At 37.2% G+C, this 13,933-nt stretch overlaps 1 pseudogene; it reads left to right on the forward strand.

The window, feature by feature from the left end:
• Positions 1-13,408, forward strand: part of LOC136170298 (ubiquitin-ribosomal protein eL40 fusion protein-like) — a 33,831-nt pseudogene extending 20,423 nt beyond the window's left edge.
• Positions 13,409-13,933: the final 525 nt, after the last annotated feature.

Genomic DNA, 13,933 nt, shown 5'->3' on the forward strand with positions numbered 1-13,933 from the left:
GGGATAGACCAAAAATAGATGAAGATTTAAGCTGACCTTCAAATCATTTCAACCTCTGGTTTTACTTAGATAGAAAGATAAATGCCTGTATCAACTGAAACCCAAAATTAAGAGCGAATTCTCTATGAATTTTTTAAAGTTTTTTTTTCCTATTTTAAATGAGGAATAACAAAGAAACAGACTAACAAGAGAAAAAACATATTAGAATTATCAAATAAAGACTTTAAAATAACTATGATTAGTATTCATGAAATAAACTACTTGATAAGAATATTCAGTTCAGTTCAGCTGCTCAGTAGTGTCCGACTCTTTGCGACCCCATGAATCGCAGCACACCGGGGCTCCCTGTCCATCACCAACTCCCGGAGTTTACTCAAACTCATGTCCATCGAGTCAATGATGCCATCCAGCCATCTCATCCTCTGTCGTGCCCTTCTCCTCCTGCCCCCAATCCCTCACAGCACCAGGGTATTTCCAATGAGTCAACTCTTCAAATGAGGGGGCCAAAGTACTGGAGTTTCAGCTTCAGCATCAGTCCTTCCAATGAACACCCAGGTCTGATCTCCTTTAGGATGGACTGGTTGCATCCCCTTGCAGTTCAAGGGACTCTCAAGAGTCTACTCCAATACCATAGTTCAAAAGCATTAATTCTTCGGCACTCAGCTTTCTTCACAGTCCAACTCTCACACTGATACATGACCACTGGAAAAACCATAGCCTTGACTAGATGGACTTTTGTTGGCAAAGTAATGTCTCTGTTTTTTAATATGCTATCTAGGTTGGTCATAACTTTCCTTCCAAGGAGTAAGCGTCTTTTAATTTCATGGCTGCAGTCACCATCTGCAGTGATTTTGGAGCCCCCCAAAATAAAGTCTGACCGTTTCCACCGTTTCTCCATCTATTTCCCATGAAGTGATGGGACCAGATGCCATGATCTTAGTTTTCTGAATGTTGAGCTTTAAGTCAACTTTTTCACTCTCCTCTTTCACTTTCATCAACAGACTTTTTAGTTCCTCTTCACTTTCTGTGATAAGGGTGGTGTCATCTGCATATCTGAGGTTATTGATATTTTTCCTGGAAGTCTTGTTTCCAGCTTGTGCTTCATATGGCCCAGCATTTCTCATGATGTACTCTGCATATAAGTTAAATAAGCGGGGTGACAATATACAGGCTTGATGTACTTCTTTTCCTATTTGGAACCAGTCTGTTCTTCCATGTCCAGTTCTAACTGTTGCTTCCTGACCTGCATACAGGTTTCTCAAGAGGCAGGTCAGATGGTCTGGTATTCCCATCTCATTCAGAATTTTCCACAGCTTATTGTGATCCGCACAAAGGCTTTGGCATAGTCAATAAAGAAGAAACAGATGTTTTTCTGGAACTCTCTTGCTTTTTCGATGATCCAGCAAATGTTGGCAATGTGATCTCTAGTTCCTCTGCCTTTTCTAAAACCAGCTTGAACATCTGGAAGTTCACGGTTCACATATTGCTGAAGCCTGGCTTGGAAAATTTTGAGCATTACTTTATCAGCATGTGAGATGAGTGCAATTGTGCGGTAGTTTGAGCATTCTTTGGCATTGCCTTTCTTTGGGATTAGAATGAAAACTGACCTTTTCCAGTCCTGTGGCCACTGCTGAGTTTTCCAAATGTGCTGGCATATTGCATGCAGCACTTTCACAGCAGCATCCTCCAGGATTTGAAATAGCTCTACTGGAATTCCATCCCCTCCACTAGCTTTGTTTGTAGTGATGCTTCCTAAGGCCCACTTCACTTCACATTCCAGGAATGTCTTCCAGGATGTCTGCTTCTCGGTGAGTGCTCACACCATTGTGATTATCTGGGTCATGAAGATCTTTTTTGTACAGTTCTTCTGTGTATTATTGCCACCTCTTATTAATATCTTCTGCTTCTGTTAGGTCCATACCATTTTTGTCCTTTATTGAGACCATTTTTGCATGAAATGTTCCCTTGGTATATCTAATTTTCTTGAAGAGATCTCTAGTCGTTCCCATTTGTTGCTTTCCTCTATTTCTTTGTATTGATCACTGAGGAAGGCTTTCTTATCTCTCCTGGCTATTCTTTGGAACTCTGCATTCAAGTGGGAATATATTTCCTTTTCTCCTTTGCTTTTTGCTTCTCTTCTTTTCACAGCTATTTGTAAGGCCTCCTCAGACAACCGGTTTGCCTTTTTGCATTTCTTTTCCATGGGGATGGTCTTGATCCCTGGCTCCTGTACAATGTCACGAACCTCTGTCCATAGTTCATCAGGCACTCTGTCTATCAGATCTAGTCCCTTAAATCTATTTCTCATTTCCACTGTATAGTCATAAGGGATTTGATTTAGGTCATACCTGAATGGTCTCGTGGTTATCCCTACCATCTTCAGTTTAAGTCTGAATTTGGCAATAAGGAGTTCATGATCTGAGCCACAGTCAGCTCCCGGTCTTGTTTTTGCTGACTGTATACAGCTTCTCCATCTTTGGCTGCAAAGAATATAATCAGTCTGATTTCAGTGTTGACCATCTGGTGATGTCCATGTGTAGAGTCTTCTCTTGTGTTGTTGGAAGAGGGTGTTTGCTATGACCAGTGCGTTCTCTTGGCAGAACTCTATTAGCCTTTTCCCTGCTTCATTCTGTACTCCAAGGCCAAATTTGCCTGTTACTCCAAGTGTTTCTTGACTTCTTACCTTTGCATTCCAGTCCCCTATAATTTTTCTGCTCGTAGTCCGAGTCCCCGGTTGGGAAAGAAGACTCCTCAAAACAATGCAACTCACAATAGGGGAATTTATTACTGACTCGAGCCAGGGCCTCCCGCCCTCACCAGGTGGGTGAGGACGAAAGGCCCTGAGCCCCAGTTCTCTCCGGTATTTATTAGGTCAAAATAAGCAGCAGGTAGTTGGCGCAATTGGATTGGTTACACAGTGGGTAGTTGGCATAAGCGGATTGGTTACACAGTTGCAAGGTAATTTTTGTTGGCCCTACGTGGGGCTTTCAGCTTTCCCCTGATAGGTTCCCTTTCTTCTGGCTAGGCATATGTTGATTGGCTGGCTCCAGGAGGCCTGATAATTATGTTACCCCGGGAAACCAGGCCTACTCCTACTCTAGGCTGCCTGCCGTGGCATTAGCCGTGACAGCCTCACAATAATGAAAAGGACATCTTTTTTGGGTGTTAGTTCTAAAAGGTCTTGTAGGTCTTGATATAACTGTTCAGGTTCTTCAGCGTTACTGGTTGGGGCATAGGCTTGGATTACCATGATTTTGAATGGTTTGCCTTGGAAACGAACAGAGATCATTCTGTCATTTTTGAGACTGCATCCAAGTACTGCATTTTGGACTCTTTTGTTGAGCAATGATGGCTACTCCATAGATAATTATAAAGGATAATAAATCTGCCTGAAATGCAGGAGACACAGGAGACATGGATTTCATCCCTGAATCAGGCAGATTCCCCTGGAGGAGGAAATGGCAACCCACTCTAGTATTTTTGCCTGAAAAATCCCATGGACAAAGGAGCCTGATAGGCTACAGTCCATGGGGTTGAAAAGAGTCAGACACAACTGAGTGACTAAGCACACAAAAAAATAGGAAAGAAAAGAAAAGAGGTAATAACTTTATGATTTTCCTATGCTACAACTAAAAGGTAACACTCAGTAGAGAAGGTTAGTAGCTGATTGGGCATGATTAAAAATTTAATAAATTGGAAAATTAGTCCTATGGTAATGAGTTTGGTCTGCTATAACAAAAATATCATTTACTGGGCGGCTTAAACAACTTCAGTATTCTGGCCTGGAGAATTCCATGGACTGTATTGTCTATGGGGTCACAAAGAGTAGGACATGACAAAGTGACATTCACTTCAGTTAAACGACAAACTTATTTCTCACAGTTCTGAGACTAAGAATTCCAAGGCCAGGGTAGAGGCAGATTCAGCTCTTGGTGGGAACCCTCCTCCTGGTTTGCAGATGACTACCCTCCTGCTATATCCTCAAGTCACAGAAAGAGATCATCCCATTCATGAGGGCTCCACCCTCATGATCTAATTACTTCCCAAAGGCTCCACCTTTAAATATCATCATAGTGGAGGGTGGGGCTTCAATATGTAAATTTGAGGGAACACAAACATTGAGTTCATAGCAAGACTTAAGAAAATATCCACATTGAAACAGAGAGAGAAAAAAAAAGATAAAAGTTAAAAATATACTGGAGTGATAAATGGTAACATATGTGTAAGACGTGGTCTTTAAGAAAGAGAGAATCATCAAAATAAATATCTGAAGAGAATGAGCTAGACATTCCAAAATTAAAGACATCAAGCTAAATATATAAAAAGTACTGAGAAGGCCAAACAGGATATATATAATAATATCATACTTGATACATCATAATAAATCTGCTTAAGACTTTAGACAAGAAGGAAATACAAGAAACAACAAGGAAAACAAAATACAAATATAGTTGAACAATAAGAGCTGACCCATTGCACAATCCAAAGTCCACATAGAGTTTACAGCTGGACTCCACCTATTAACATTTCTGCATTCTCAAATTCAGCCAACTGTGAATCACATAGAACTTTAGTATGTATTTGTTGAACAAAATTCATGTCTAAGTGGACCCATACAGTTCAAATCCACGTTGTTCAAGGGTCAACCATGAAATGTAACACCCTCAAAGGAAAAATAAGACTAATACTTGTCTTTTCAAAAGAAACAGTGGATAAGACAAGAAACAATTACTTGAAACAAAATAGCATACTTAAAATATACTGTTGCTAAATAGATCACTTACTCTATGCAATATAAAAACAATTTTAGATAAGGTCTAAATTAGACAGTTATTAGCAGCAGACACAGTGTGTGAAAGTTGGTCAGTCGTGTCCAACTCTTTGTGACCCTGTAGACTGGAGCCTGCCAGGCTCCTCGTCCATGGAATTCTCCAAGCAACAGTCCTGGGGTGGGTGGCTGTTCCCTTCTCCAGGGGATCTTCCCAACCCAGGGATGGAAGCCAGGTCTCTCACATTGCTGGTGGATTCTTTAATGTCTGAGCCACCAGGGAAGCCCATAGGAGGCATAATTTACAGATAATCCTGAAACATAATCTTTCGGTGAAAGCAAAGATAGGCCAGAAGAAATGATTATCAACAAAACGCGTAAATATGTGGGTAAGTATGTGAATATTAACTTTGTAAAGTAATAAAAATATCTCATGGACCTTATAATGTATCTTATATTTGATATATCAATTAAAAATGGTGAGACAGGATACTTGAAGTCAAAATACTGTGGAAAAATCCCTACACAGTGAAATATTGAGAGTTAATTCACTTCAAATTCTAACAAATCAAGAGAGAATGTGGTAATCTCTATAGTAACCACAAAAATAAGAGTGAAAGGATATATAATGAATGAGTTAAAAAGGAAAATGAAAGTGTAAAGATAAAATTAAAAATATTAACTTAGTAGAGGATAAGAAGACAGAAAAGGAACATAGAAAATGTTATAAAATTAGAAAAAAAAAAAAAGGAGTAAAATGTAGATTTAAATCAGATACATGAATAATTACTTAACATATATGTCAACTACCAGATTGGCTTTAAAAATACACTGCTTATGAAAGACATATCATGAATATCAGAACCCAAAATGTTTGAAAGAAAAATGAGATGACTGACACTACCAAAAACAAAGTTGTTTCAGCTATACATATGTCAAGCAAATTAGACTTTAGAAATACTACTGAGAATGTTGTATGTAAAATGAGAAGAGCAAGGAGAGAAAAATAGGCCTTCTTAAGTAAACAAAGCAAAGAAATAGAGGAAAACAACAATAGGGGAAAGACTAGACATCTTTTCAAGAAAACTGGAGATATCAAGGGAATGTTTCATGCAAGAATGGGCATGAAAGACCTAGCAGAAGCAGAAGAGATTAAGAAGAGGTGGCAAGAATACACAGAAGAACTATACAAAAAAGGTCTTAATGACCTAGATAACCACGATGATGATGTCACTCACCTAGAGCCAGACATCCTGGATTGTGAAGTCAAGTGGGCATTAGGAAGCATTACTATAGGCAAAGATAGTGGAGGTGATGGAATTCCAGCTGAGCTATTTCAAATCCTAAAAGATGATGCTGTTAAAATGCTGCAAACATGCCAGCACATTTGGAAAACTCAGTCATGGCCACAGGAATGGAAAAAGTTAGTTTTCATTCTACTCCCCAAAAAATGCAATGCCAAAGAATGTTCAAACTACTGTACAATTGGGCTCATTCCACATACTAGTAAGGTTTCACTCAAAATGCTTCAAACTAGGCTTCAGTACTACATGAACCAAGAATTCCCAGGTGTAAAAGCTGGGATTAGAAAAGGCAGAGGAACCAGAGATCAAACTCTGAACATCTGATGGATCATAGAAAAAGCAAGGGAATTGCATGAAAACATCTACGTTTGCTTCAGTGACTACATATAGCCTTTAACTGTGTGGATCACAACAAACTATGGAAAACTCTTAAAGAGATAGGGATAACCACCACTTTACCTATCTCCTGAGAAATCTATATGAGGGAAAAGAAGCAACAGTTAGAACTAGACTTGGAATAACGGACTGGTTCAAAATTGGGAAAGGAGTATACCAAGGCTTTACATTGTCACCCTCTTACTTAACTTCTACGAAGAGTACATCATGCAAGATGCCAGAATAAATAAATGACAAGCTGGAATCAAGATTGCTTGGAGAAGTATCAACAACCTCAGATACGTAGAAGATACCACTCAAATGACAGAAAATGCCTCTTAATGATGGTGAAAGACAAGAGTGAAAAACCTGGCTCAAAACTCCACATTGAAAAAGCTAAGATCATGGCATCCATTCCCATCACTTCAAGGGAAGGGAAAACGTGGAAACAGTGACAGAGTTTTTTTCCTGGGCTCCCAAACCACTGTGGATGGTGAGTGCAGCCATAAAATTAAAAGATGTTCGCTCCTTGGAAGTAAAGCTATGACAAACTTACATAATTAAAAAACAGAGTCATCACTTTGCCACCAAAGTCCAACTAGTCAAAGATATGGCTTTTCCAGTGGTCATGTATGGATTTGAGAGGTAGACCATAAAGAAGGCTCAGGGCAGAAGAATTAATGCTTTCCAACTGTGGTGCTAGAGAAGACTCTTGAGAGTCCCTTGAACAGCAAGGAGGAGATCAAGCCAGTCCTTCCTAAAGGAAATCAACCCTGAACATTCATTAGAAGGGCTGATGCTGAAGCTCCAATACTTTGACCACCTGGTGTGAAAAGCTGACTCATTGGAAAAGAACCTGATGATGAGAAAGACTGAGGGCAAGAGGACAAGGGGGTGATAGAGGATGAGATGGTTGGATAGCATCATGGACTCAATGGACATGAGTTTGAGTAAACTCAGGGAGATAGTGAAAGACAGTGAAGCCTGGCCTTATGCAATCCATGAGGTCACAGAGAGTCAGACACAACCAAATGACTGAACAACAACAACAGCTGAGAATATGGAATATTTAGTAATAATTAAATGTTAAACTATTAAGTAGTTATAATAATACTAGATTTTACACTTAATAATAAAGAAAGCAAAAACTGGTATAACTAACAGAAGAAATGTAAAATTCCATTATCATAGAAGTTGTTTTTTTTTTTTACAGAACTTAGTAACTAAGAGAGTAAGTCAATAATAATCAACAAGTTTACTGAAGACATGAAAAATAATTTGACTTAATAACCACGTAGAAAATACCACATTTAACAGCAGAGTACACTTCTTTTTCAAGTGATACTGCACAATTTACTATTATAGAGTATGCTGTGAGATAAAATAAATATCATCAATTTAAAATGTAATATATAGTATATCCTCAGCACATTTTAGAAGTAAGCTAAAAATCAGCAATCAGAAGATAATTGTAAAATCTCCAATACTGAGGGAAGTATTAACCTTTTAAACAACCTATGTATCAGAGAGATATCACATTAGAAATTAGAAAATATTTTGAAATTTACAACAATGAAAAAGATATTTTTAAAACTGGGCAGAAGAACTGAATATACATTTTTCTAAAGAGGAAATACAGAGGGCCAAAAGGCATATGAAAAGATGCTCAACATTACTAATCAAAGATATGCAAGTCAAAACCACAATGAAGTCTAACCACCTACTGGGCAGAATGGCTACCATCAAAAAGAACTCGAATAGCAAATGTTGGCAAAGATGTGGAGTAAAGTGAACCCTGATACACTGTTGGTAGTGCTGTAAACTGGTGCAGTCACCAGGGAAACAGTACTCAAAATTATAAAAATAGAACATATAACCCAAAATCCCCAAGTATGTATTTTAAAAAACAACACTAGTATAAAAAAAAATGCACCACATAGTTCATAGAAGCATTATTTACAATTGCCAAGGTATGAAAGCAACCTAGGTGTCCCTCAACAGATGAATGGATAAAAAGAAGTAGTATATATTTTTCTATATATCTACATCTATATCATGGAATAACTACTCAACTATAAAAAATAAAATTTGTCTTTTGCAGCAACATGGATGAACTTGAAAGGCATAAGGCTAAGTGAAATAAGTCAGAGAGGGAAAGACAAATACTGTATGCTACCACTTTTATGTGGAATCTAAAAAATACAACAAACTAGTGAATAAAATAAAAAAGAAACACAGACATAGAGAACAGTAGTGGTTACCAATGAAGAGAAGGAAGATGGAGGGGCAGCATAGGATGTAAGCACATGTGTGAAACTTTTGAGGATTGTAAAGCACTACGGAATTCAAAGACATTTTCACTCAATTAAAAAGATATTTCAAAACACTATGGATGTAGCAAAAATCATACATAGAAGGAAATACATAGCCTAAAAGATATTGTATCATAAAGAAATTAAAACCTATGGTTGAAAAATATAAACCAACTTTCTTACAAAGAAAATATGTGCTTCAGGTCTTGCTGCTTACAATCTACATATTACAAAAAAGGAAAGTGTTAGTAGTGTAGTGTGAGTTGCTCAGTCATATCCAACTCTTTGCGACCCCATGGATTGCAGAATACCAGGCTTCCCAGTCCATGGGCTTCTCCAGGCTAGAATTCTGGATGGGTAGACATTCTCTTCTCCAAGGGATCTTTTCAGCCCAGGTATCAAAACCAAGTCCCCTGCCTTGCAGGTAGATTCTTTACCACCTGAGCCAAGAGGGAAGCACCAAAAAAAAAAAAAAAAGTTAACAAAAAATGGGTTAAGCAGCCATCTCATGAAATTAGGAAAAAAATAACAAGTGAAAGTTAAAGAAGGTAGAAGGAAAGAAAAAATACAGATAACAGGAGAAACTCAGGAAATAGAAAATATACAACAAATAGGATTAACAGAGCTATTAGATGATTCTCTGAGTAAAATTAATAAAATTCATAAAATGTTAGGTCTCAACAATGAAAAGGAAAGAATAAATCACACAAGGAATGAGAAATATTAGACACTGTTTTCGACTCTAGATATTAAAATTTTTATGAGTCCATTTAAATAATTATATTTCAGCTAACTTGAGCATATAGATAAAATTTATAAATCTCAAAATAAAATGTAATCAAATTTACATTGATTAAATGAAAGACTGAAAAGGTAATTATAAAGAAACCAAAATGCAAAAATTATTTTTTAAAGAAAACCTAGAATTTTCTACCAAGAAAACACTTGTCGTAGATATTTCCCTGTTGAATTCTTCTACATATTTAAGAAATAAACAAACCTCCCTTTTTTTCCAGAAAATAGGAAAGAGAAAGAGTGGAGAGAGAGAAAGAAACCAATTATGAGGCCAGAATAACCTTGATAATGCAACCTGGTTCTCAAGCTCATTGGTAAAATAGATGGAAAAAATCTGGAACAAAATACTGTCAAACAAAATATAGAAAAATATGCCATGTTTATGGTAATTCAGTTTAAATTTAGCTTTTTAAATCTAAAGAGCTTAAAAGAGATTAATAATAAAAATCCAAGTTGAAAGAGAATAATTTTAACTTGGAATATAAGGAAAATTTTGTGATCACTAAATGAAGTGGGAAAATGTGGGAATTATTTGCCTTATCAAATACCAAGAGTCATGTATAACTACCTAAACTAATACAGGGCATAATTTGACAAGTTACAGATAATTTGATAATGGAAGAGAATTACTAAACACTGAACTAAATTAAAATAAAAAAATATTAATCATCAAAACAACCCTGAATAAATGAGTATGTAAAATGCAAATGCCAAAATATATTTACAACATTTAACACTGACAAAGGCTAAGTATCAAGATTATATAAAGAATGTCAGCATAGCAATAAAAGACAGAAGAAAATTATGAAAAGTTTCTCTACAAAGGATGAAATCAGAATTATCAATGGGTATTTTTTTTTTTTTAAATACTGCCCTTTATTAGCGATCAGGGGACTGCATACTTAAAGTAGAGACGATAATTTCCACACCACAAGATTGGTAAAATTCACAAATTATTAGACACTATCAAGTATTGGCAAAGATGAAAAGCAATTTGGTGATTCACATTCCATTGGTAGGCATGCAAACGGGTTCAGTTGTTTTGGAAAACCACTCGGCATTATCTAACAAAGCTGAAGTTGTGCATATCCTCTGACCCAGAAATCCAACCGCCAGCTATCTGCTGTTGCTCAGTTGCTAAGTCACGTCCAACTCTGCTAGGTATGCTGCTGCTGCTGCTAAAGTGCTTCAGTTGTATCCGACTCTGTGCGACCCCACAGATGGCAGCCCACCAGGCTCCGCTGTCCCTGGGATTCTCCAGGCAAGAACACTGGAGGGGGTTGCCATTTCCTTCTCCAATGCAGGAAAGTGAAAAGGGAAAGTGAAGTTGCTCAGCCTTATCTGACTCTTCGTGACCCCATGGACTGCAGCCTACCAGGCTCCTCTGTCCATGGGATTTTCCAGGCAAGAGTACTGGAGTGGGGTGCCATTGCCTTCTCTCTATGGCCTAGTTAAACTCGTGCCCAAGAACACGAGATATAAGAATGTCCATACTACAACTGTGCTATACCTATATGAGATATGAATGTAAGGACAATGGACAATTGAGCATTAACTAAACTGAAGTATACGTATGCACTCACACAATGAAAGATGGTACTACAAAACTGTGACTATAGAGGGAAAGAAAGAAAGTGAAGAATGTTCCAGTTTACTGACTTTAATATTCACTGTGTAATAGAGGCTTGGGGAAGTTGGACAATGAATTGAAGGGCATGGTAGAAAGTGACGCAGAACTACCCAGTGTCTCTGAGCCCCAGCTGAGGCTGGCAATCTACAATCAGTAATGGTCAATTATTAACCACATACCACTATCAACACTTGGTGGAAACTATTAGTTCATTGATAAATTCACTTATTCACTCTTTCATTTTCAAATTTATTAAGAACAACATCAGACAATACTGAATTCCTACTTTACACAAAAAACAGCTGTACAATATGGTGAGTGATTTGGTATACAGTTTTTGACTTGAAGGCAATTTGGCTAGCTAAAGGAATTTAATATATATATATAACTGTATTAAGATATGAATGTTATGATAGTGAGATGAAATAAAATGCCACAGAAATTCAGGGAAGATAGAAATAATAAAAGTTTCTCTAAAAGTAAATGCAAAAGCTTTATTTACTTTATATTTTTACCATATTTTTTGGTCATCTGAAATGATGACTATGATCTACTGCTTTTTCTTATTTTTAGCATTCTCCTGCCTGTTCTTTTCCCATCTTGAATTTTCTTATTTTTTTGAACAGAAAAAGTGGCTTTTATTCACATTCTTGTTTTAGATTTCAGAGTACTGTAGGTTTATAAGTCTAATACTTAGAAATAAATTCATTATGTGAGCACGTCAAGTCATTTCAGTCATGTCCCAGTCTCTGCGACCACATGGAGCCCATTAGGTTCCTCTGTCCATGGGATTCTCCAGGCAAGAATACTGGAGTGAGTTGCCATTTCCTCCAAGGGATCATCCCAACCCAGGGATGGAATCTGCGTCTCTTATGTCTCCTGCAGCTGCAGGCAGGGTCTTTACACCACTAGTGCCACCTGTGAAACCCAAATTCATCATAAAGAAACACAAAGAAATATATAGTTTACAATACAATAAGGAAAGCTTTGTATATTCCAGTAAATATATTAGTAAAATTAACTTTGACAAGTAATTTTGACTCATTTCACAAATTATGAGGATTTTAATCTAAGAAGTATCTATATTTTTATTAATATTAAAGAAACTAACAAAAAATTAAAGGCACATGAGACCAACCTATTGTTTGTCTCTCTCACACATACCCACACACATACATACACACACAGACACAATGCTAAATGTCAAAAATATGTTCATAATAAAATGATAGGACTAAATGAAAACATTCAGAATATTCCATATCAAAAATAACAAGTGGCAACACCATTTTAAAAAAAAGAATAAGTGCAAAGGACAAGATAAGTTAAAGATCCAGATAGACAATTTTTTTCTATACTACCAATGCTATGTAATTTTAAAAAGACAACTAAATTGCTTATATTTTATTATCCTCACTTATTTTATCTGTAAAACAAGGAAAACAATATTTTCATCCTAGATGAGCTGCGTGAGAAGTATTCGAGGAAGAAGCTTAGTCATGTCATGTGCTTCAACTCCACTTTGGTTGACTGTATGTACAGCCTATGGAACATATTTGAAAGTATAGAAGAAAAACATAATTCTTGATTTATTTCCTTAGTAGCTTAATGTTGATCTTGGAACTTTACAAGCAACCATGTTGCATGAAGAAAGCCTGTGTTGCAGGCTTATTGCACTTAGGGAGTATGACACAGTTACCCAATAGACAATGAAAACTATCCATTTCTATCACTCTTCTAGAGCCAAGTAGGTACTCCTGAAAATAACACTATTATTTACAATTTGTTGGGTGTATATTGCTCCTCCCTTTCTCTTCCACAGGCAGCCAAGCAGAAGATGCAGAGATCCAGATCTCTGTGAAGACCCTGACAGGACCATCATCATTGAGGTCGAGTCCAGTGACACCACTGACAATGTCAAAGCCAAAATCCAAGACAAGGAGGGCAACCCGCCTGATGAGCAGCATCCGATTTCCGCAGGCAAACAGCGGGAGGAGGACATCTCTCTGTCAGATCACAATATCCAGAAAGAGCCTGCCTGGCGCTTGGTGCTCTGTGTGCAAGGCAGCGTGATGAGCCTTCCCTTTGCCAACTCACTCAGAAATACAGCTGCAACAAAATGATCTGCAGCAAGTATTATATTTGCCTACACCCCCACGCTGTCCACTGCCACAGGAAGTGTGGCCTCACCAGCAACCTGCACTGCAACAAGAAGGTCAGATGAGGCCCCTCCGCCAGCTTCTCCTTTGCCTGCAAAATGGCCTCCTGTCCAAGCCCCATGGCCCTGAGACTGCAACAAATCTTCTCTTTTGCTGACTGGGGAAAAAGTAAACATACTCCATATAGTTAGGATCCCAGCTTACTAAATAGGATGTTTACTAAATGTTATTTTTTTAAAAAACAGTCTGAGAATTATTGCCTGCTGGTGATGCTGAGTGTCTTAACAACAGTTGATATCCAACAGTATGTAAAATGATGCTATTTATAAATGAGGAAAATATTCTTTAATATAAAAGCTTCCATATAAATATATAATGTTATTTTATCTGGAGAGTTTTATCTTTGTATTCAAAGATAAAGTACTTTATAGCAGAAGGCTTTCATCTAATATATAAAAGGAGAATTCAGGACTTCAAGCATGAGTCTACCATAAGTTCAGTATATATTTCTATAAAATTCAAATAAACCATCACTGACTATGCATTTGTGTATATTATTTTCTCTGATATTACAACATAATTTTATTTCC

This window comes from Muntiacus reevesi, chromosome 6 (genome assembly GCF_963930625.1).
Source record: "Muntiacus reevesi chromosome 6, mMunRee1.1, whole genome shotgun sequence".
NCBI lineage: Eukaryota > Metazoa > Chordata > Mammalia > Artiodactyla > Cervidae > Muntiacus > Muntiacus reevesi.